The 20,752-nt window shown below is 42.1% G+C and overlaps 1 protein-coding gene across 5 annotated transcripts in view; it reads left to right on the top strand.

The window, feature by feature from the left end:
* PLXNB2 (plexin B2) overlaps positions 1–20,752 on the top strand; it is a 252,382-nt gene that overhangs the window by 42,094 nt on the left and 189,536 nt on the right. Inside the window, exon 1 of one of the 5 annotated variants that reach the window (XM_084206524.1) lies at positions 2,211–2,282. The exons of the other annotated variants lie outside the window; for them this stretch is intronic. The gene's annotated coding sequence lies outside the window, so the exon portion shown is untranslated. Of the gene's footprint in view, positions 1–2,210; positions 2,283–20,752 lie in introns of those variants that run through there. 5 annotated transcript variants of the gene reach the window in all.

Here is a 20,752-nt window from a genome sequence, read left to right as displayed (position 1 = left end):
GGACTGAGAAAATACCTTGTTAGTCCTGTTAAATTTAAGTGACCTTTTCTTTCAACAGCTCAGAGGCAGGATTTGGCAACAGAGGGGAGTTGCTGTCACAGATGCTTGTGCCTTTTCTCTGAATATTGACCAAAACAGGTTGACATGCAAGTTCTGAAAACATTTCAGTTAACAGCAGCCTGCAGCTCTTTAATTCATGGCAGCTAATTTGCCCATAGAGGTGATGCCTGCAGGCTCTGTAAGTCTGGTCTTCAGAGAGGGGAAACTGGTTCCTACCCAGCCCCAGGAGCCTGGCTCTGTGCAAAGACACTGGGGACATGAGGTGCCCAGTTCCCTACGGCTCCTGACTGAGCCTGGGCCATACAAAGGAGGGGCATGACAGATTTAAATGGGCCAGAATGCATTAATGTTTGCAAGACAATTTTTGAGTGCTTTTGGGAGTTTTAAGGTGTGTATAAGTTATGTAGAGGTCCCTAGAGGTAATAGAGGTGTACACAGCTGTACACTGTTCACAGTTAAGCAGTTAGCTTAATACATTCCTTGTAACTCATCTGTTAAGCTACAAAATGTAAGCCAAAAATCAAATTTATTAGTAGTGCTTGTCAATAGTTTTTTGGATTCTTTCTGAATATAATGGCAGAAATCACATTATCATAGAACACTACAGGCAATGAACACTGAAATTACTTTTGCTCTTGTTCATGGTAAGTTTTTCACCAGTAACATGTGGCTCTTTAGTTATTCTTTGGTATTCTATAAAGACACTGTTGAATCTGGGTGCTACTAATGCCTGCATGTTACTGCAGGTGCTGGTGAAATTTCAGTCCCTCCCTACAGCACTCACTTCCAGTGTCTGAAGGGAAAAAAAAGGGGAAAGCAAGGAAGTCTGTCTGCTTTTAACTATGCTGCCAGGCCACTGCTTACAGTAGCAATGGCCTAGCCATCAAAATGGCCTTATTCATTCAGTTTTCTATTGGCCTACTTACATGGAAATTGTGGGAGCATCTCACAGCTTGTTTTGCAGAGCTCCTAAAATTGGCAGGCTCAGCATCTCTGGGTTGGCACACAAGCAGTAATCTTTATCTACTACATATCTACACCTGCAAGTGGTGAGGCAGCCGAAAGCCTACACCAAAGGGCTCAGAGAATCATGAAATCAGTTATGCTACTTATTTTCAGGCAAGCTGGATTATGGTGGGGTTCAGCTATCCAAAGACATGAACTTTCATTTGGTGATGAGGCATGGCTGCAGGAAGACTGCACTCAAATTTAAAAATAAAATTTAATTAAAATTCATACCTTCATTATGCACTTTTTGGTGCATAATGATATCAGGCTAAGACACTTTCAACCTAAGGCAATTTTTGTTTTTCTTTTTTTTTTTTCTGATTGTCTGTTTTCTAAAACCAATTTGAGGCTGAAGGCGGATGAGATCCTTTAATGAGCCATCAATAAAACCACTTAGCAGAGCTGAATAGCAACTGTGACAGGTGACCTTCCTTTTCTTGCAAGTGCTCTATTAGTTCTCATCATCTTGCCCCCAGATCACTTTTTGTGGCCTTTCAAGGCCGTTTCTTTTTTTTCCTCTGTCTGAAGATGAGCCCATGGCATGTGTTGGGGGGGTATGTCACTCACAGGAGCTGCCTTCAGAAGAATACTTTGTTTACCATAGCAGAAGTGCTCTTACTGAAGAGGAAGCTGAGGGAGGGGAGGAAGGGCAGTGGGAAGTGATGCTTTAAGTGTGTCTGATTCAAAGGACATGGGCCAGTAAAATCCTTATCAGTTACTGAATTCTGCTCCATGTTTGAAGCTGATGGTGTCACCTACCCCACCTTTTCTGAGCATGTTTTGATGCGCAGTCAAGAAATGACTGCTGGAGCACTCTTTTCTGTCCAGCCACAGTACTGTTCTGGTTCCCAGGTTTGTCTCCATACAGGTGCTGCTCAGTTCTTCCCAACTCTCTGATATCTGGCATTAGAAGCAATTAAATCTTTTCTCCTATGTTATATTAGCTAAGCTTGTGACATTCAGTGGATTTACAGCTGCAAACAAGAGGCTTTTAAAAAAAGCCTGAATTAATATTGTTTTTATTCCTGTGACTTGTTTTGTGTAACTTGGATCTTTGCAACAATGCTGATAGGTGGTAGTGATGAATAAATAATCAAATCTCTTAGTAAAATGCTGCATTTTGCTCTGATTTACTTGCAGATATTTGAAGTGGATATGAAATCGGGCAGAATTGATGTGCAAAGGGAGGGAGAAAGAGACAGCTTTTTATGGAGGTATCTGTTTCTTTAAAGTATACTGAGATGTTATACTGCAGTATTGTGATCAGGACAGTTTAAGACTGTCTATATTTCATGTTTTAATGGTAACTTTTTCTTATCCAATTTTGCTTTAGACATGAAAATGCAATTTCTAAGGTTTTAACAGGTAGAACAAGAAACTTTGCAGGGAAAGAACTAGAAATGAAGTTTCTGGAGACATGTTTTCTTTTTCTAAATGCTGACAAATAACTCCTGCCAAATGCTACATAAAGGAGAAAAAGAAACATATGGCAGTTCAACAGGAATGAAAAGATGAGCTAATCCAGCATCCAACAAGTCTTTGGATGAGACTATAATAAAACCAACCAGCCTTTATCATGCTTGATAGCACCACTATAATTAGGAGTCTGTCACCAGCTCCATAATGAACTCTTAGCCCTATTTTCTGGGGTTTATAGTCTGGTAGTAAGAGTCACTTTGGATTGCAACTTGGCATACTAGACCTCTCTGTGCAGAAGGCACACATCTAGCTTGCAGGTTTTAAATAAACTGACTGTAAAAGTTGGGGGGGTTGTGCCAGTGATGAGTGAGTTGTGCTTATAATCTGTCCTGGGTGTTAAGGAGTCAGTGTCTAGGGTGGTTTGTTTGCCTTTAGCATGGACAATACAAATATGCAGTTCAGAATCCTGTTGTGCTCTTACACTGCCTTGTAGGAATCAAGAATGTAAGGAATCAAGATTTTTATTTACTCTTTTCCCCTCCCTTGGTTTTATGATCCCTACATCTGCCCTAGCAGAAGCTGCTGCTGCAGGGCTGGGGACCAGCATTTGCTGTACTCTGCCTTAAAAATGTTCACGTAAGGAAACTCATTCTTTGCAAGTTAGGTTTTCAGTCTTAGGGGGAACTCTGGCAGTCAAGACAAAAATGCAGCTTGCTTCTTTCTCTCTTCTTTCCCTCCATCCTTGAGGCTTAGTTAGCTGCTGGCAGAGGGACTGGCTGTGCAGAAGATGTCTCATTTGAGTACAGAGACACGCAGTTAATTCTGAATAAATGGGTCTAAGCACAAGAAGTGTCCAATTTTTTCTGAACCCAGAATGACTGTATATCCAATCCCATGTACTAGAAGCTGAAAGGAGCCCTCTTTAAATCTTCTATGTTGTCCTCTCTTCCTTGCAATGCAGGAGTTTCTCAGTACCTCAGGATGTGTAATGTAGCTGTTTGAGAATGTTCACAGGAGACAGGGCAGAGCTCTCACAATAGCATCTCCTCTGCAGAACATGGGTCTAGTAACGAAAGGTCAAATACTTGTATGCTAAGGCTGTGGGTTCAGGTTACAGCTAGATGCCTAATGAGATTTTCAGAAACACTGAAGCTCCCCTGCAGCCTTGTCTGCCAGACTCTTTAAGAGTCTGGCTTAAAAGGAATAACTAGGCAACCTCAATAACTTGAGAAAATCCTGAGTAGGTCAGTCCTGTCCCAGTATGATTCAACCTTCTGACTTGTATGTAAAAGCAAAGGTGAACTGAAGTGTATCCAGTTCACATTTAATGTACAGTAAATGTTAACTTTCCCTCCCAAACACTTTGGGGGAGTCTTTGATGTTCATTTGATGAAGGTGAATAGGGTGGGAGAGGATTGATATTCATGAGGTGCTGCAGTAGTCCTAAGTCTAGCAGGTCAGGCAGCTGAGCGGTGCCTCTGAATCATTGTAGGAAAAAGAAAAAAAAAAAAAAAAAAGAGACTTAAAACCCACACAAATGAGTGCTGGAGACCAGGGAGTGGGGTGTGTCTCATAACTCCTCTAACTCCCTGCTGTACTGTTTCTGCTTGTCAGAAAGAGACAGTCTGTGCTGCTTTCCTGACAAAGAGACCTCCCCAAAGCTCTACATTTATGAATTAGTAATTCATAAATTAGCAGCTGTAGGCTGGCGGCCTCTTCAGAGGGCTGTGCCAGGTTTTGCTTTCTCAAATGAGAGGCTGACCCATAAAGGCTATGCCTGTAAACTCAAGAGTTGAGAATCTTGTCCCTTGAAGAGACATCATGCTGTTGGGGGCCATCCTGCCTTGTGTCTAGGTGAAGCCCATGGGAGCCAGGAAATGCTGCCTCTGGCAGATCCCTTGGCCCCAAGCCCTCCATCCTGCTGTGCCCCATTCAAACCCTGCTGGCACCCCTGCTGCTGACTTCTGACCTAGCTGGCCAGGGAGGACAATAGGAAGGAGAGTGGTAACATATGTGCCTCTATACACACACATTCTTGGCTGGCTCACCTCTCTCTGCTGGCAGGCACGGGGTAGGAAGCAGCTGCTCACACTACCAGTTGCATTACACTCTCCACTGGGCCCTGTGCTTCCAGCAAGAGCCACCAGGCATGGATGGGAACCAAACTGTGACAGCCTTCTGCAGAAAGGAGGAGAGATGGTGTGAAGAACAAGGGAGACAAGGCAGGCAGGGACCTCTGCTTGGCTCTCAGGGTGCAGATGTGCAAAATCCTGGCTTGTGGCATGAGGAGGTAAGGGGGGACCTTTACTGCTGGGGTCCCTACCACGGGCTACTTGAGTGGACATTACAGGAAAGCATGGAGTACATTCCAGCATCCCTGCAAGACAGGCATGTGTAACCTCCAAGAGGAGTGCTGGGAATGAGTGAGATTCACTCAGCCATCTTCAAAAGCCACGAGCCATGTAGTGCATAGGAGCTGCTCCTGCTAGCAGCTTTGATATGGGCACTGAAGAGTGGCATCTGAAAGATTAGTGCATGAACGTGCAGGACCTGGGTGGGTATGGTTTTGATCAGTAGGAAAAAAACAAGCTGAGATATTCAATCAAGGATATAAAGCTGATCACAGAAGGAAGCCACGGTACAATTTCATTGAAAAGAAGGCTTTTTAGAAATTCCATTAATTAGAATATTTTTCATCTCTTTGCTTCATCTTAATTTAGAGAGAAATGTGGAAGCACCTTCCAGTTTTTGTTTCACAGCAGAAGCTTGCATAACCCTTCAATTGGCATTTTCAAATTGCAGTATAAATTACAAAAGGAAAAGTTGCAGTTGATGTGGAAAACACAATCTGTGTCTGCAAAGTCTTCTGTTTTAAAATGCTCATTTATACTCTTCTCCAGAAAGTGTGACAGCTCATCTTACTAGCCAGGCCTTTTTTTTTTTTTTTTTTTTTAATTTGTGCTGTTTAACATTTTTTCTGAAAACAAAGGCCCTAAAGTAGAGGAATCTTGCTCCCTTCCCTTCCCTCCCTTTCCCTCCCCTCCCCTCCACAGCTTCATCACAATTCCTATCTTTCCATGCATACATAATTCAGAAAAATATGTGGATAATCATATTTAATATTACCTTTCTTGGAACTTAAGAATTAATTACGTGATGCTTAGCAGTAGCTTCCTCTTCTGCTGCCAAGTAAGGCAATGGCTAATTTCAGAAAAGCCTGTGAAGAAAAAAGATCAACTCTCACAAAGCAAGGATAGACTCTGGATGTTTATCTTCACTGAAACATACCAGCTGTTCCTCTCTTCAAATAAGATAATTAGGTATTTGACTTCTTTTAACATTGGCTACCAAATACTACTTATAAAAAAGTCTTTGCCCTTTCTTTTCATTTGACCCATGGAACAAATGCTTTGAGGAAGCTATTTTTTTCTGTTGCATTAATAGTCAAACTGTCATATTTCAGCTATCAATCTATGAGGTTTCATTTTTTACACCCTTCTGGAGCTAGTAATTTTTTAAAATTACCTAAAATGCACTTTGGCATAACAGTTGAGCCATGAAGACTGAAGCTTTCCTTTGTTTTTCTTAAGCTTCTGAGTTCCATTTTGAAAGTTCTTGGGGTTTTGGCAGTTTCTGAGTATGACAAATCTATAGAATGAAATAAAAAACAGACAAGAAGGAGGAAAGCAGCAATTTTCCCACCTCTGAGGAAGCTGGGTGGCACACCACTGACTCCCAGGAGGCAGATGTTTGGGGTGGTAATGCTGTGCTGTCATTCCTGACCCATGTCTGACAACTAAATGCTGCCTATTCACTGTGAATTTTGCCTTGCCAGTAGATGCCTAAAAGTTTTATTATTCCCTCGTATTCCAAGTGCTCAGAGGGGAAAGCTATTGCTTCTTCTGTTGCTATAATCTCCTAATAGTTAAGGATCTTTAAGTTCCCCATCCCTCTAGCACTTCCCCGGAGGCTTCAGAAAAGAGTCTCTGCTACTTGGTCCTCTCTTCAGTCTTTTCCAGTCCTTCTGCCTCTCCAGTCACCTCCTCTCCCATTTCTCAGCTGTTCTTTATGGGTCTTCCAAAGAACAGTGGTCAATGTTTGGTGTGATTCTTGCCTGTCTTGTCGGTGCCATTGGTGACCTTATCATGGAGGAGTTAAATTGTCTGTACTTAGTAATTTCATTCTGCTGGTTTTTGATTGGAAGGAAAAGGAGACTGTTGCTATCCGTCTTCAAGCTCAGGAAGTGGCCACTGAGATACATGAGTCCCCAGCTTACTGGTTTTGGCAAAACCAGAAATACCGCAGTTATTTTTAGTAGAACCCTTCATTTTCCAAAGTTGATGATTTTGGTTTTCCATTTGCCCTGGATAAGATTATTTTTCAAACCCATAATACATTTATAGTTAGAGTCATCCATTTAGAAACTGAAACCACAGAGCAGGGAAGCAGAGGAGCCCTGCACATACTCATCATGCTGTGTGGACCAACCATTGTGATGGTGTGTGAGAAAAGAGCCTAAGCACTGCAGTGCTCTCTCTCCAAAACTCTCTCAGTCTAAATCTTTCTCAGAGCTTACTGCTTTCTGCTCACCAGCTGTAAAGGTTGAGAACCATTCCTGGGTAAACAGAATTATTTTTCAGGAAGAGTTTTGCTTGCAAGAAAGGGAGAAGGGTTTTACTTCTGCAGGAAAAAAGAGGAAGCAATGAGACTTCACAACTGAGCAAAAATGGACACATAAAAGCACTGTGGTTGTGGATTAAATCAACACAGCATGTGTGTTTTGGATTTGAGCACACGTAGTAATAAAAGCCAGAAAAAGTCTTCATGGGATTTTACCAAGAAGAAGTTAATGCACATGCCAAATCCATTTATCATTTCCTTGGTTATGTGCCACTGTCCCTTATGGCCTTCTCTGGGCTGTAAGCAGTGAACACTTTCTCCCCAAGTGCATACACTTGTTCTGGTTTTAATCACTTCCTCACCGCTGCCACTTATATGTTTTGTGGCACCAGCAGTTTTTCCTCTTACAGGGGGCTAGAAGCATCACTTTAAGAAATAGAAGTATTTGGAGAGAGAACAGGATTGGCCTAGAAGTAGTTTGGGGAAATTTTGGGGGAAAGTTGTTTGTGTACAGACTACTCAGCTTCTACTCCTTTTCCCAATTAATCAATTCTATTTCTTTCTCTACCCTGTGTCTTCTCCACATTGCTTTCACCCCACAACTCTTCCAATTAGAAAGGGTAGCTTCCACAACCACTCATACATCTGTGGTCTACCTGAGGAAGCTGGTGTAAGGTTAAGTTGTTCCACAGCCCCTCATGCTGCTGTAGGGAAGGTGTCATGCCTCAGTTGCTCTGTCAGAACACACAGTCAGTTCAGGTCTTTCCTGCACTTCATTGATTTTGCAGTTGTTCCCTTCCATTACTTCTTGAAGATACAACATGTCTTGTGCTGCCAGCATTCTCTAGCTGATGGTGAGAGGGGCTCCCCTTTGGTCATGGGGGGGTGAATATCTTGTTTTGCTTTTATTCTTCTCTCATCCTCCAGAGACACAAGAGTTGACATCAAGAGCTGTTGGGCAGATCACAGGCTCTCTTCTGACAGCTCTGTCAGCTGGTCAGACTTAGCAGGGATAGTTTGAGTAACAGGTCTTCACATACCTGGCTGGCTTTGGCAGATACAGGCGAGGGAGGGAGCATCATCCAAATGGCTCTGCTGGAAGCTTTGCAGGTTGGTAATATCCACACGAGCCTGGATGTTACTCTGCATTCTGCTGAAGTCAGTCACTGCTCCAGCTGGTAGAACTGAAGCTGGGAGATGGTGTCTGGCTGCAAGTTGTGACTAGTGCTTGTGACTGGCATTATGGCAACTCTTTTCTCCTGGTCTGTGCTTGAATAAGCTGGGTAAGAACATAGTCAAGGAAGCGTGTACTTCAAACTGAGGGTTGTGTTGTCATGTGCGTTCTTAGCTGTGGTATGTGGTTATGGGATCCAGGAGGATTTGTTACAGCTGGTGGCCATAATTTGCTCTCTGAATGTTCTGAAAACACATTATTTTAGAGAAGATGAGCACTGAGCTCACCTCAGTATAGACCTTGCTGGGTGGAGTACAGCAAGCATGTGGCTGTGCCTGAAAACAAAACTTGGTACTATGAGAAGCTGATCCACAAAACATCAACTGATGCTTTCTGGAGAACCTCAAGATAACAACAAATGCAGTCAATAGAGAATTAAGTCAGGGTAAAGGTGCAAAAGGGTCTGTTGATCTTCTTATAGTGTAGTTAGACTAGAGTGCTCTTCTGGCATGGTACAGGCATGCATGAATACAGATTCAGAAGAGGAGGTAACTCTTTGGATTATCAGTCTCTTCTGTCAGGTAACAAGCGCCAGAATGAGAGGAAATTACCTCAAGTTGTGCCGGAGAAGGTTTAGATTGGATATTAGGAATAAATTACTCACTGAAAATGTGATCAGGTATTGCAACAGACTGCCCAGGGAAATCACCATCCCTGGAAATATTCAAAAGGCATGTAGATGTTGCATTTGGCAATACAGTTTAGTGGTGGATGTAGTGGTGCTGGGTTAATGGTTACACTTGGTGACTGTAGAAGTTTTTTTCCCAGCCTTAAAGATTCTGAGATTCATGAAGCATTGTGAGCTGGAAGGCCACTGTGTGGTGGTACTTGCAGAATGAGGAATTTGACAACTTTCTGTATCCTTCATCAGCAGAACCAGAGGGAGAATTTTCAGCTTTTTGGACTTCTCTGTCCCCAGTGAAGTTCACCACCAATTCAAACTGCTTTTTTGAGGGACAAAATTCTTGTGCTGTGTCTGTCTATGTGTGTGAGACAAAACCATACAGACATATCCTTCCTTTAAACTCTTTTAATAGTATTTCACAGAACTGATCCAGCCTGTGCTTTTGGCAGCCTTTTCATGAGTTGAGTTGCTTCCATGCAGTACAGCTGATGAAGGGCTGTGGAGCAAGGACACATCAGCAGTGTAAGCAGAGAGTGCTGCCAGGACCTTGCTGTGAAAATTCAGCCTCATCTGTCTGTTGAGCTGTCTGTATGCCTTTTCTCTAGCATCTCTGAAGCACTACAAAAAGCACTGCCATGGCAAGAGGGGTCACTTCTAGCAGAGGTGTGGAAGGTGTAGAAACTAGTCCCTGTGGAAGAGGAGGAAGGACTGAAAATGCCTCCAGTCAGCCCTGTGCTCAGAGGGTCCCTTCCATGGAGTAGGGCTGTAAAGCTCTGCTGCCTGTCCTCTCAGTGCCATGGTGTAAGAGAGAGCTGTGCTCTCCTCCAAAGCAGACTGATGAAATCTGTTTCCACTGCACAAAGATGCATTGTTCCCTTTAGTGCTGAAGGAGCCGAGTTTCCCTGTGGGCCCTAGCTGTAATTTGCCTCTCTTGCTTTCAAAGGTGTCTATTTTGAAAAAAAAATTCATTTAAGTCTTCATTTTCCTTGAAGCCTGCCTTCAGACAGTAACAAAAACCATTGAACAAGTGAAACTGCAGGCTTGTTCCCTCCTTGGTTCATGGTGGTATTTTCTAAGAATGTGGTGGGACTTTATATGACGTTCTCCCAACAGGAGAAAAATGGATCCCACTGCAATACACATATCTCCCAAGTAACTCAAGTGAAAATGAGCTCTTCAAGTATTTTCTTTCTCTCCCAAGTAAATCCATAATTAATTCAGTTCTGGTATGTTCTTCTGGCCATACTCAAATCTACTTCATCTCTTGCATTGTAGTCAGCCAATAAATCCCTTAATTTTGGAGTAACAATTCAGATGGTTGCATTTTGGTATTTTCTCTGGACCTTCATTTTCTGACAAAGTAATGTATAATCTTTGAAGTTGAGATCAAATCAGTCTTTGAAGCTGAGATCAAATCATAGATTTGGTCCCCATAAAAATGATTTGAAATGAGACCTGCTGTCATCCAGTGGCTGGCTTTTGGATAGAGTTTTAGGTAGTTGGACTCATGTAGTTCGGTCTGATGTGTATTTAATAATATCCATGCAATTCCAGTATTTGAAATTTGTGTTGGGAGAGCGGAGTGGGAAACAGCCTTGTCTGTCCCAGCATTGTCTGTCTGATCATGCAATCTCTTGTTGCCTTTTGACACCATCAAAGTTTCTATGCAAACCCAGACACCACTACAGTGAAATTAAACCTCCTAATAACATGCTGGCTTTTCTTAGGAACTGCTTAAAAGCAAAAGGTAGCAGGCCTGCAGAGAGTGTAGTGGATGGTTTCTGGCAGTGTGCCACAGCTGTTGCAGGTGCATTGCCTGAACAGCCAGTTTACATTGCAGGGTCTGCACTGTTCCCACCAGGTAACTGCTGACACTGCACATGGCTGTGTGTTTTGGATCTGTTTCATGCCTTATTCTCCAGAGGCAAGTCACTCTAGTTTGTGAAGATACCTCAAAAGAGATGCAGTGGCTGTCCAATGAACATGTGTTATTTGGCTTTACATATAAAAACATTAGCTAGGGTTTTCTTATGCCTGTTGGCAGAAAGGTGTTCTTTTAAAGAAATGCCAATAATAATAAAAACTACTTCAAATAAGGTCTGAGTATCTTGACTACAAGTGGGAAATTATGTAGATTACCAACCCTGAGAACCCTCTGATACTCCATGTCATGATTAGAGGGTGTGCAAGTCTATTTGAGGACTTGGCTAATTTAAACTACTCGAGTTCCACAGCTAAATTACTTCAGGTAATGCTTAACAGCTGTGTTTTCTAACAATGAGGGCTCAATATGTTACAGAAGATGTAGTTTGTTTGCTGTTTGTGACCTTCTCCAATTTTAAAGTAATGTTTGCACTAATGACTGGTTTGAAGCTTTTGAAAAGGGGATAGTTTTGCTATTTGTATTCCATAGTGAAGTTACATGACTAAATATTGAATAGAGGTTTTCCTTTTGCTCTGTGACATGGTCTGATTTGTTGGCCTTGAAACAGCTAATTGGAAGATAAGATGGCAGCTTTTTAAAAAAGAAAGTGCCTGGATTTTGCACTTAGTTTAAGAATCTCTTACTCCCTGTGTGTACCCATGCATATGATTTAAACCACATTTCTGGAATACACATGGAAGTCATTTGAATGCAAGAAGTGAGTCGTGTGTATGGAAAATGTAGTGTTGTTGATCTAACCATGTCTCTCTCTATATATATCTGATATTTCTTTCATATATGCATATTACTGGATAATAATTCATCTCACTAAGACATACCACAATAACCTTAAGAACCACCATGAGAGTGTCATCCCTTGTGGCCCATCTAGCATTTGTGTTAAGAAGTTGTCCCTGCCACCTTCCAGACATCTGTTTTGGGATGCTTTTCCCTCTTCGAGTTCAGAGAGGTTGAAGTCTCCCTTGAGAACCAGGGTCTGTGGTCTGGAGACTTCCTAGAGTTGTTTACAGAAGACTTCATCAACTTCTTCACTGTGTGGTCTGCAATAGCCTCCCATCACAGTGCCACCCTCATTGGTCTCTCTTTTAATGCCAGCCCACAAGCATTCACCCAGGCTATTGTCCATCCCATAAATGAGCTCCACACATTTGAGTGTTCCTTTTCTGTAAAGGGCAACAATTCTGCATTGTTCTGTTTTCTTAGGTGGATCTCTCTCATAGTTTCTGTTGCTCAAGAGAGTTCCATGGTCATAAAAGCCACATCTCTGCCTGAGATACCACTCATCATGCAGCCAGACATGGATTGGCAGGAATTGTGCACTCCTACCTGCACTTTTCCCTTTTGCATTTAGGATCAAGAAGAGCATTGCCTGGACTCCAGCCTTTACCCATAGAGCTCTCAAGTGATTCTTCAATTCCAGGCCTAGCATGGCAGTATCACCTCTGCCTGCATGGATGAGCAACAAGGGGTGGTAGTTGTAGCTATAGGATAGCGAGCTTCACTTTTTCATCATCCCAAATTTGGCCCCCCACAAATAAATTATCTCCCATGACAGCATCTTGCATCAGTAGATGGGTGCATTTGAGCCCTAGAGAAGGGAATCTCCAACCACTGTTATTGAACCTGCCTTTATGGTGGTCATACTTCATTAAGGCCTTGTGGGCCTTGAAACCCCACTTCATGGAGTTTGCTCCTCATCCCAGGCCATTGTATCACAGAACCAGTCCTGTCCCTTCAGACCTGAGGGCAGAGAAAGTCTCTGTCCTGCCCCAGAGGTCCCAAGCTGCCAGCTGCTTGCAAGTCTACATGCACCACACAACTTCCCTCCTTCTTGGCATTGTGTAGCTTGGGCTCTTGCCATTGCAAGACCACGAGCACCCTGCTTATCTCCTCTTCATCCTCCACTCTCTTCCTCCCACAGCCCCCTTAGGTGGGTGCCCGATGCCCCTTAGTGCTGCACTTCTCTGGGACAGACCGTGGAGGAGGTGGGGGCAGCACCTCCCTCTGGGCTGCGGCTGCTGACTTGCTACAGCGCTGTTTCCAGCCACTGCTGCAGACCCAGGACCTGATAATTCAGGTGGGAAGGCTGAAGGGCATAACAGCTCTGGGTGTCTTGTAGAAGAAGGGAAGGAAATTAATTCCTGAGGATTCCCTGCGGCACAATGTTTCACCACAGTCTCATTGGGACAGGAGGATGTGGTGCAGCTCTCCAGCAAAGGGGGATGTGCTGGGCTGGAGGGATCATCCTGAGAGGAGAATCCTACTGGGTAGCCAAGCTTGACTTTTCATAAATAGTGTTTTAAAAGGCTGATCCTGACAAGAGTGATAAAATATTTCTTGTTTTCTTGTCTCCAGGCATCCTATTAACAGGTTTGGTACAGTCAAGATCTCAATTTCATGAGTATAGAAAACTGTAGTGTTGTTTTTTTGTTTTGTGTGTGTTTTTCCTACAGGGTATAGTGATACCTTTCCTGGAATCTTTTTTTCCTAGTTTTTTTCCCCACCTCAGTGCCAAAAAGAAGCAAGTTATCCAATTTTGATAAGTCTCTTTCACCATTAATGGCCACCTTTGAGATAAGTTTTTAAGCCACTTGAGTATTCTCGCATGAAAGTCAATAGTTTTTTCTGTTGGTACTGGGTGGTTTTTAAATTTCTGGAGTGTCTTTACTTCATTCAAATACATGTCTCAGCCTCATCAGAATATTAATAAGTAGGTTTTTATGCATAAGTATTTATTTTCAGACCCAATTTGCAGCTGTTATGGTTTGTTGGATCAGCAATTTCGTTTTTTAATGAAAATTCTAAGGAGGTTTTGATTATGAAATGCAATGTCTTGAAAAGAGCTATTAAGTTTTAATGTATCAATACCTGCTTTAAAAAAAAACCTGCTTTTAAAGTCATACCTTTGTACCTGTTTAATTTATCCATGGTGCCTCTAATTTTAAGAGTCTGAATGACAAAAGGCTTCTATCCCCATAACAATTTGGAAAATAAACAAATAACTTTTCAGACTCACAAAAGGAAGTAACAATCTAGAACAACATGTAGGATGATTTTTCATGTCTTTCTGTATTCCAAAAAGCCCTTTGAGAAAGTTTTGGGAAGCATTTTAAAAGCCAGTGGCCCCTCAACGTGGTTGGGTTGATGTGATCCTTCTAGCATAGGAGATAGCATTACCCAAAATCACACAGTCCAACTGCTCAGGGGAAGTGCAGCCCTTCCCCCGAGGGTTCATGTGTGAGCCAGTCCTCCCACATTGGCTCTTGTGAAGCTGGTGGGGAGAGGGGGGAGCACTGACTTGGCCCTGCATAGGTTAAAAAGCCCTGTGCAGCAGGGAGGCACGGCAGGGAGGCACAGGAACAGCGTGGCTATTTGCGTGCCCACAAATGTGGCGAGACAGTGGTTTACATTTTGCTGACAAATGACTTGGTTTTGATCCAGCTTAAGTTGGAAACAAAATTGTAAGCTCTAAGTGAGCTGAATCCTACAGCTGTTCACCACATCTGGGCTTTTCTAGGGCTCCCGCCCCCACACCGCTCCCATAGCAAGGCCCTGCACATTCTCCTTGGACAGATTATTCAGCAGGATCCAGTTAAAATGCTTCATTTTTTTGCCAGGGGTTTGTTGGCCCTGAGACTGGCCTAAGAGGAAAACACTCCTGGAAGGTGTCTGGAGAGCCCACCCCTGTGACTTTCTGCTTGTTGTCAGTGCTAAGGGCTGGGGAGGCCATTTTGCAATGCACAGAGCAGTGTGTGCTCTACCCCCCTTTGGCTGTGCTGGGAAGACAAAGATGAGAGGGAATTGAAAGGAGAATTATCAATCTCCACGGAACCATTGAGGTTTTCCTGGTTTAGGTGTACAGTTAGAAAGGACCTACATGTTTTATTAGACCTTTTTTAGCTTGGTCAGGAAGGCTTGGTGATCTCCATGTTAGTTCTGGCATCCTCTCAGCCACCTTCCCCTACTGACTCCTACTGCCCAAAGCAGTGGTGCTGTTCCCATTCTTCCCTTTCTCACCTCTGCAGATTGCCCATCTGCACAGTGAGCCAGTGTCCGGGCTCGGGCTGTTATTTGTCTCTGCCCAGACAAGGGTGAGATGGGCTCGCTTTTCGGGCTCCAAAAGACAAGGCTGGACTCTCAGGTTCGGTCTTCAAGGTTGTTTATTATTTCTTATCTACAAAAATTTTCTTTCTGCCCAGCCGGGGTCTGACCAGCAAGGCAGCCAAAGGCACTCTGACTGCCCACAGGGCGGTCACATCTTTTTATAACAAAGTCTACGTAAACTATATTTATCTTTTGTCTCCAATACTTATAATTTTTATTACTAAGTGTACTTTTACTATAAACCTATCAAAAATACCTATGTCACCCGGAAAATGGAAGACAAGAAGAAGGAGGAAGAACCATGTGGCAGGCCCTAACTCCCTCCATCTTGTTCTTTTCCAACCCCCCTGTACCAAATCTTAAAAACTATGCTTTAGCTTATAAATGTTCTATTTCTATATCTTTTACACGCCAGTGATTCTTATGTCCCCACATATAGGTGGAACATCTCTTGCAGGGTCAAAGTTGAGCCACCAGGTACTTTTTGCAACATTCCAAGGCTCCCGAGCTCCCCAAGGGTTCTCTCGGTAGCTCTGGCCCTCAGGAGAAGTGCACCGAGTTCCCACAAGCCAGCTCAGCTATTGTGCAGCCAAACTGCGCCAATCCAGAGCAAACGAGGTTTTTGCTAGATTAGGCAGTCAGATCAGTTCACTTCTGAGGGCCAGCTGCAATGGGGATGTGAGACTGCACTGTGCAGGCCAGGAAATGGAGAGGGTCCCCCTGCCTGGTGGTATGGATCATCTGGGTCAGCTGACTCAGAGCTAAGCCCAAAGCATTCCTTCTTGGGTATCCACCAAGGTGCAGACTCAGTGAAACCCATCCTGTAGAGAAACCACATTAATCTCTTTGTGCCTCTCTCATGTGTTTTTCAATGTGGGTTCTTTGAGGAATATGCTTTGCTTTTAAGCAACTCTGTTGAAAGAGACAGTCAAGTAGAAGAGGAAAAATTGGTTTAGAAAACACATTTAATTTATCCCAGTGCTCATAAAAGCATTTGTCTTATAACCTGTAAAAATGAATGGATGCTAGACAAGCTATTCCCATTTCCTAGTCATGCTCAGTGCAGACACTGTCAGCTCAGGTGATCCCTCACCCTCAAATATTAAAGCCGAGGCTGTAGCAAGTATTATTCTTCAGCTCAGTAATTCTGTATCTCACAGTAACAGCTTCCACAAGTCGCTGACTGCTGTAAATGCCCGTGTCTCACAGTAAAATGGATTTTAAAGAACATTCTTTTACCTCATCTGGTTAATTAAACTCAACAAAACTTTGAAAAATTATTTCAGGGAAAATGTGAGTTTGCTGTACCACTACAGGAGAAGAAAAAATGGAAGTGTATCACTTTGGGGATGTGATAGTTTGTTTCTTTTGTAGAACCTCCTGTGCTGAAAAATATTTCACAGAGACAGTGCTTCAGACTCCAGTAGGGTTGCATTCTAACGTTGTACAGCAGCTCAGTCTGAAAGCTTTCCAGATATTTTATGGGAAAGATGCTAAATTCTGTGGCAATGTTAACCATGTGCTGCTGAACAATTAGGCTGGAGTTCTAGTCTTCACCTGGCAATGAAAAAAAGGCTTGAATTGTGCATATTTGCAGGGTGTTTTGTTAATCATCCTTGTTTTCTAGAAGAAAAGATTAAAGAGCTAGCCAGCCCCTTGCAAGTGGCAGGAAGCATTTGTTGGCTAACTGCGGTAGGAGTTAATGAATACTTGGTCTCCTGCAGACACTGCTGCATAAAGAGATAACAGGAGGGAACACCAAGCATGCCACCTTGCCTATCTACTTACAGTAACTCAGCCAGCTGCTGATTAAAGCCATCTAGTTTGAGAGGGCACCCAGAGAAGTGCTCTGGAATTTCACGCTGAATTGATTTAAGAAGTTACTGTTCCAGCTGTCAGCTATGTTTCTTTAGCAGGGGTGGCTGAAGGAAATGAAAGTCGACTTCCCCCTCATGGCAGTTCACAGCCCAGTATGCTAACTTGTGCTGAAATATGCTGGCCATCCTTTTCCAGAGATTGCAGCCTCCAGCAGATGGGTGGGATTGACAGTATAGGGTGGCATCTGCCACCAGGCATGAACTACTTGGGCTCGTATTCCCACACTACATCATGGTAGGGCTGGGAGGCTGGTGTTTGTGGCTTCTCACTGACAACTTCACCAAAATTATACAGATTGTATATTCACATCCACAGAGAGCGTGCTGCTTATGGGAGCTTGTAGCCTATAGCAGATGCAGCAGCCTCTGGAGGCAGGCACACCTGTCTGTGTCTGGCCACACTGTCACAGAGTTCCCTCCCAACTTTAGGAAAGGCAAGGGCATGTTTTAGCTCACCTCTTGGAAGAGCCTTTGCAGTACTTTCTTTTATTTTGAAGGAAAGCATCCAAGATTTTGTTTTTCTTTCCTTTTGTTACAGCATGCTGTGTTGCCTGTTTCAAGCCCTCTTTCAAAACCAGGCTTCTGGTGAGGTTAACCTTTCATCTCATGTAAAGCAGGGTTTAAAACACTTGTATTATTGAAGGTATTCTTCTGCTTATTCACAGAAGTGCAGAAGGGGAAGACTTCCCTGTCAGGTCCATAAAATAAATTCAGGTCAGACAGGTTTTGAAGCTTCTAGAAAACTAGAGGAATGTGTTGCTGTTAAAGGACTAGTTTCACAGGAATTCTACATGGACTGCTGTCAGTTATTAAGGTTTTCTCCTTCTGTGGGATTCAATCCCTGTGAATAAACTGTGATAATTTTGCAGGCTAGATACCATTTGGTGTTTTGAAGAGTATGTAGCTTTCATGAAACAAAGTCTTTATAATCTGAGCAGAATTGTGCAACATGCAAGAAGGATTTACAAATAAATATCAAATTACTACCTTTTTTCAGGATTTGTCATTTCCTGTAAAATGTGCTGGATTCAAGTCATTCCTATGAACTCCAACAGAGGCATACACTCATCTTCTACAAATTAATGCTTTTTAGGTATCTGATTTATGTCTTGATGACTGGCAATGACGACAAAGTTATGGAGGTGACAACTGCCTGCCAAAACTCCTTTATAGCTATGTGGTTTGTCAGTTTACTGTGAGGTTACTTACCATTTTCTTCTTAGTATTTTCTACTACTGTGGAAAATTCAGGTTATTTGTTCATCCAAAATGTTGAAATAGCTACTCTATCATTATCTTAATAACCTGGGTCAGTGCAGCATGTGTGCACTGCTACAGATCAGTCCTTCCATCCTTATAGCTGTCTGTCAGAGTGCATGGCCTTGACCCTCTGAAAATGCTGGGCAATTGAAAAAGACTTTATTTCCAAGCAATTTGCCTTTCTGAAATGCTTCTTGCTTTCTGCACTGTCACCCACTGCATACAGCTAAATGGATAAACATTTAAAATTGTTGTGCATATCAATATGATGCACATGCCAGAATGTGTCATGTATAATCTGAAATTACCAGCAGACATTTATCTGCCCTTTTTCTGTTTGTTTGTTTGTTTATTTGTATATGGATTTCTGTGCATGTGTAGTTTTGGGCTACAGGTATTATATAAGTTAGATATTTTCATAAACAGATCTAGTGCAATATATTACTTCTGTTTTGAGTAGCTTCTACTCCCTTCATTATATAATCATGTAATGATAACTAAATAACAAGTCAAATAAATGGTTTTAAAGTTCTCATTTAGAAAGATGTCTCTGCAGGTGCCGTATTTTCTTTAAAGCTGTCAGTTTGGCAGCATGAAGTAAAACTGAAAAAGCAAAAAGATGCATTTTTTTAAAGATTAAGCCATAGAAAATAATACCTCAAAAATAATTTCATTTTAATAACCTTCATTCTTAGAAGAACTGCATCTTGTAGTTCTTTGCTATTGCTGCATGATTGTGTTGTGTTTTTTTATTTTTTGTGACGTAAGCATGGAGACCTCACCAATCTTTGCCTTATGTTCACCAGTGAAAGACAATATCAGTTGTTCCAAACTTATAATAGGTTGAGGAATAAAAGACTTGGTCCTTGCACTAGAAAACTGAAAAACACTGGTGAGAACTGAAAGTTTCTGCAATCCTTTCCTTCTGCTCTTGGCAGAAAGCATGACAGTGGTTTACATGCATTTTTTTTCCTCCCATTTCTTTTGCTGGTGGCCATTAATGCCACTACTTCCATTATCATGCTTCAATCAGTGTGCCTTCCTGAGAGAAGGTTCTTCACACAGCACTATATTTAAATATGATTTAAATATAGGGCTGGTCAAGGCAGGACAGTATTTTTTCTGTTGAGCTTATGGCTCAATATGTTGAATAATTGAATTTATTGGATGCTTTCTTAATCTAGAAAATAATTTGGTTATCTGATTTGCAAATAAAAGCAAACTCCTAAAAGAAGAGCCTTTATGGACATTTTGCTTTCAAATAGCAGACGTCGCTTTGAAATAACTTCTCATTCTGAGGTGGTTTTAAGAAACAAGTTATTGTGCATCACAAATGCATAGATTCTCTAACACCCCTTTTCTCTAAAGGTGCCTATGCAAGTCTGACCACTGCTTTCAAGGGGAACATTTCAGTCTTTGAATAATGTGTATATGACTTTGAAATCCAAACATTTTGAGCATGGGGCAGGGTAACATCATCATTCTCTGGCCACCGTTGCACTTTATGTACAGACTGAGGTACTAATCATAAATATGTAAGGACAAATAATCAGTCCTTGCTCTTACTAAAGCTGACTTTTGTGTTTGCTTCCCAAGGAAAGTACCTAGATACATTGGATGTTTAAGAATTGCTTGTAAACATGTAAAAAGCTATTACTATGCAAATTTGGTATCCATGGTCTTTCCATTTTGCTGATTTCTTGGACTCTCTGAGGACTATAGCTATAGTTAAAGTGCTGCAAACCATGGTAGAAACCTAGGGCTTAGCTTTCAACCCAAGGCTTTGCTGAGCTCTTCACAGCTGTGTGAAGGCAGCCACATCATGTAATACAGTCATCTCATTAGGTAATCAGTTGACCAGATACATCATTACTTAAAAATTCATTGTAGGGAAAAATCTCTTTGGATTCTAATCTGTGGTTCAGCTGTGATACTAAACTTAAAATCAAGCAAGTGTGTATATATATTTAGATGACTAACTTCTGAATGCAGGCCAGACAGAAGCAATTTGCACATTGAAATGTGACAAGCTCACAGTGTAGAATTTTAATCAATGAGACATTTTAGCTCATCTCCATGTATTATTTATACTTGAAGACTAATATCAGATTAAAATATGGCAGACTTGCTGTTCCTGGAGGAGAGTTTGGAGAGTGTGTAAAGGCTCAGGGTGATGAGGCTAGACACAGTGAGGACAGTCTGCCCATTAAACTCTGAATCAAACTGGTTGTTTATGACAAGAGGTATCTCTGTAACCACCTTTGTAGTATAAACCAAAATACTGGCACTCTTCCATGTGCTAGTATGTTCTCATGTTAAAATTGAATTCCAGAGACAAGATTACTGCAAGTCCTTCGGTGCTTAGTTTTATGGAAATTAATTACTTTGTTGCTCTAATTTGTGAGGTTAAATGATTGTTGTGTGGAATAGCTGGCTGTTGTTCTCTGTTACTAGTGTCAGACAACTTTTCTTGCAGCCACCATCTTTCAGAGGATTTTGGTGAAAATATGACACATCACCCCACAACAGTGTAGAGTATCCAAATTCCAAGAAAAATAGGTATTTTGCAACTGCAGAACATGGCTGTCTTCTTGAAAGTAC

Source organism: Fringilla coelebs (assembly GCF_963513975.1).
Source record: "Fringilla coelebs genome assembly, chromosome: 5".
Classification (NCBI taxonomy): domain Eukaryota; kingdom Metazoa; phylum Chordata; class Aves; order Passeriformes; family Fringillidae; genus Fringilla; species Fringilla coelebs.
The sequence above is the reverse complement of the archived record's forward strand: the minus strand, read 5'-3'. Positions and strand labels throughout refer to the sequence as shown.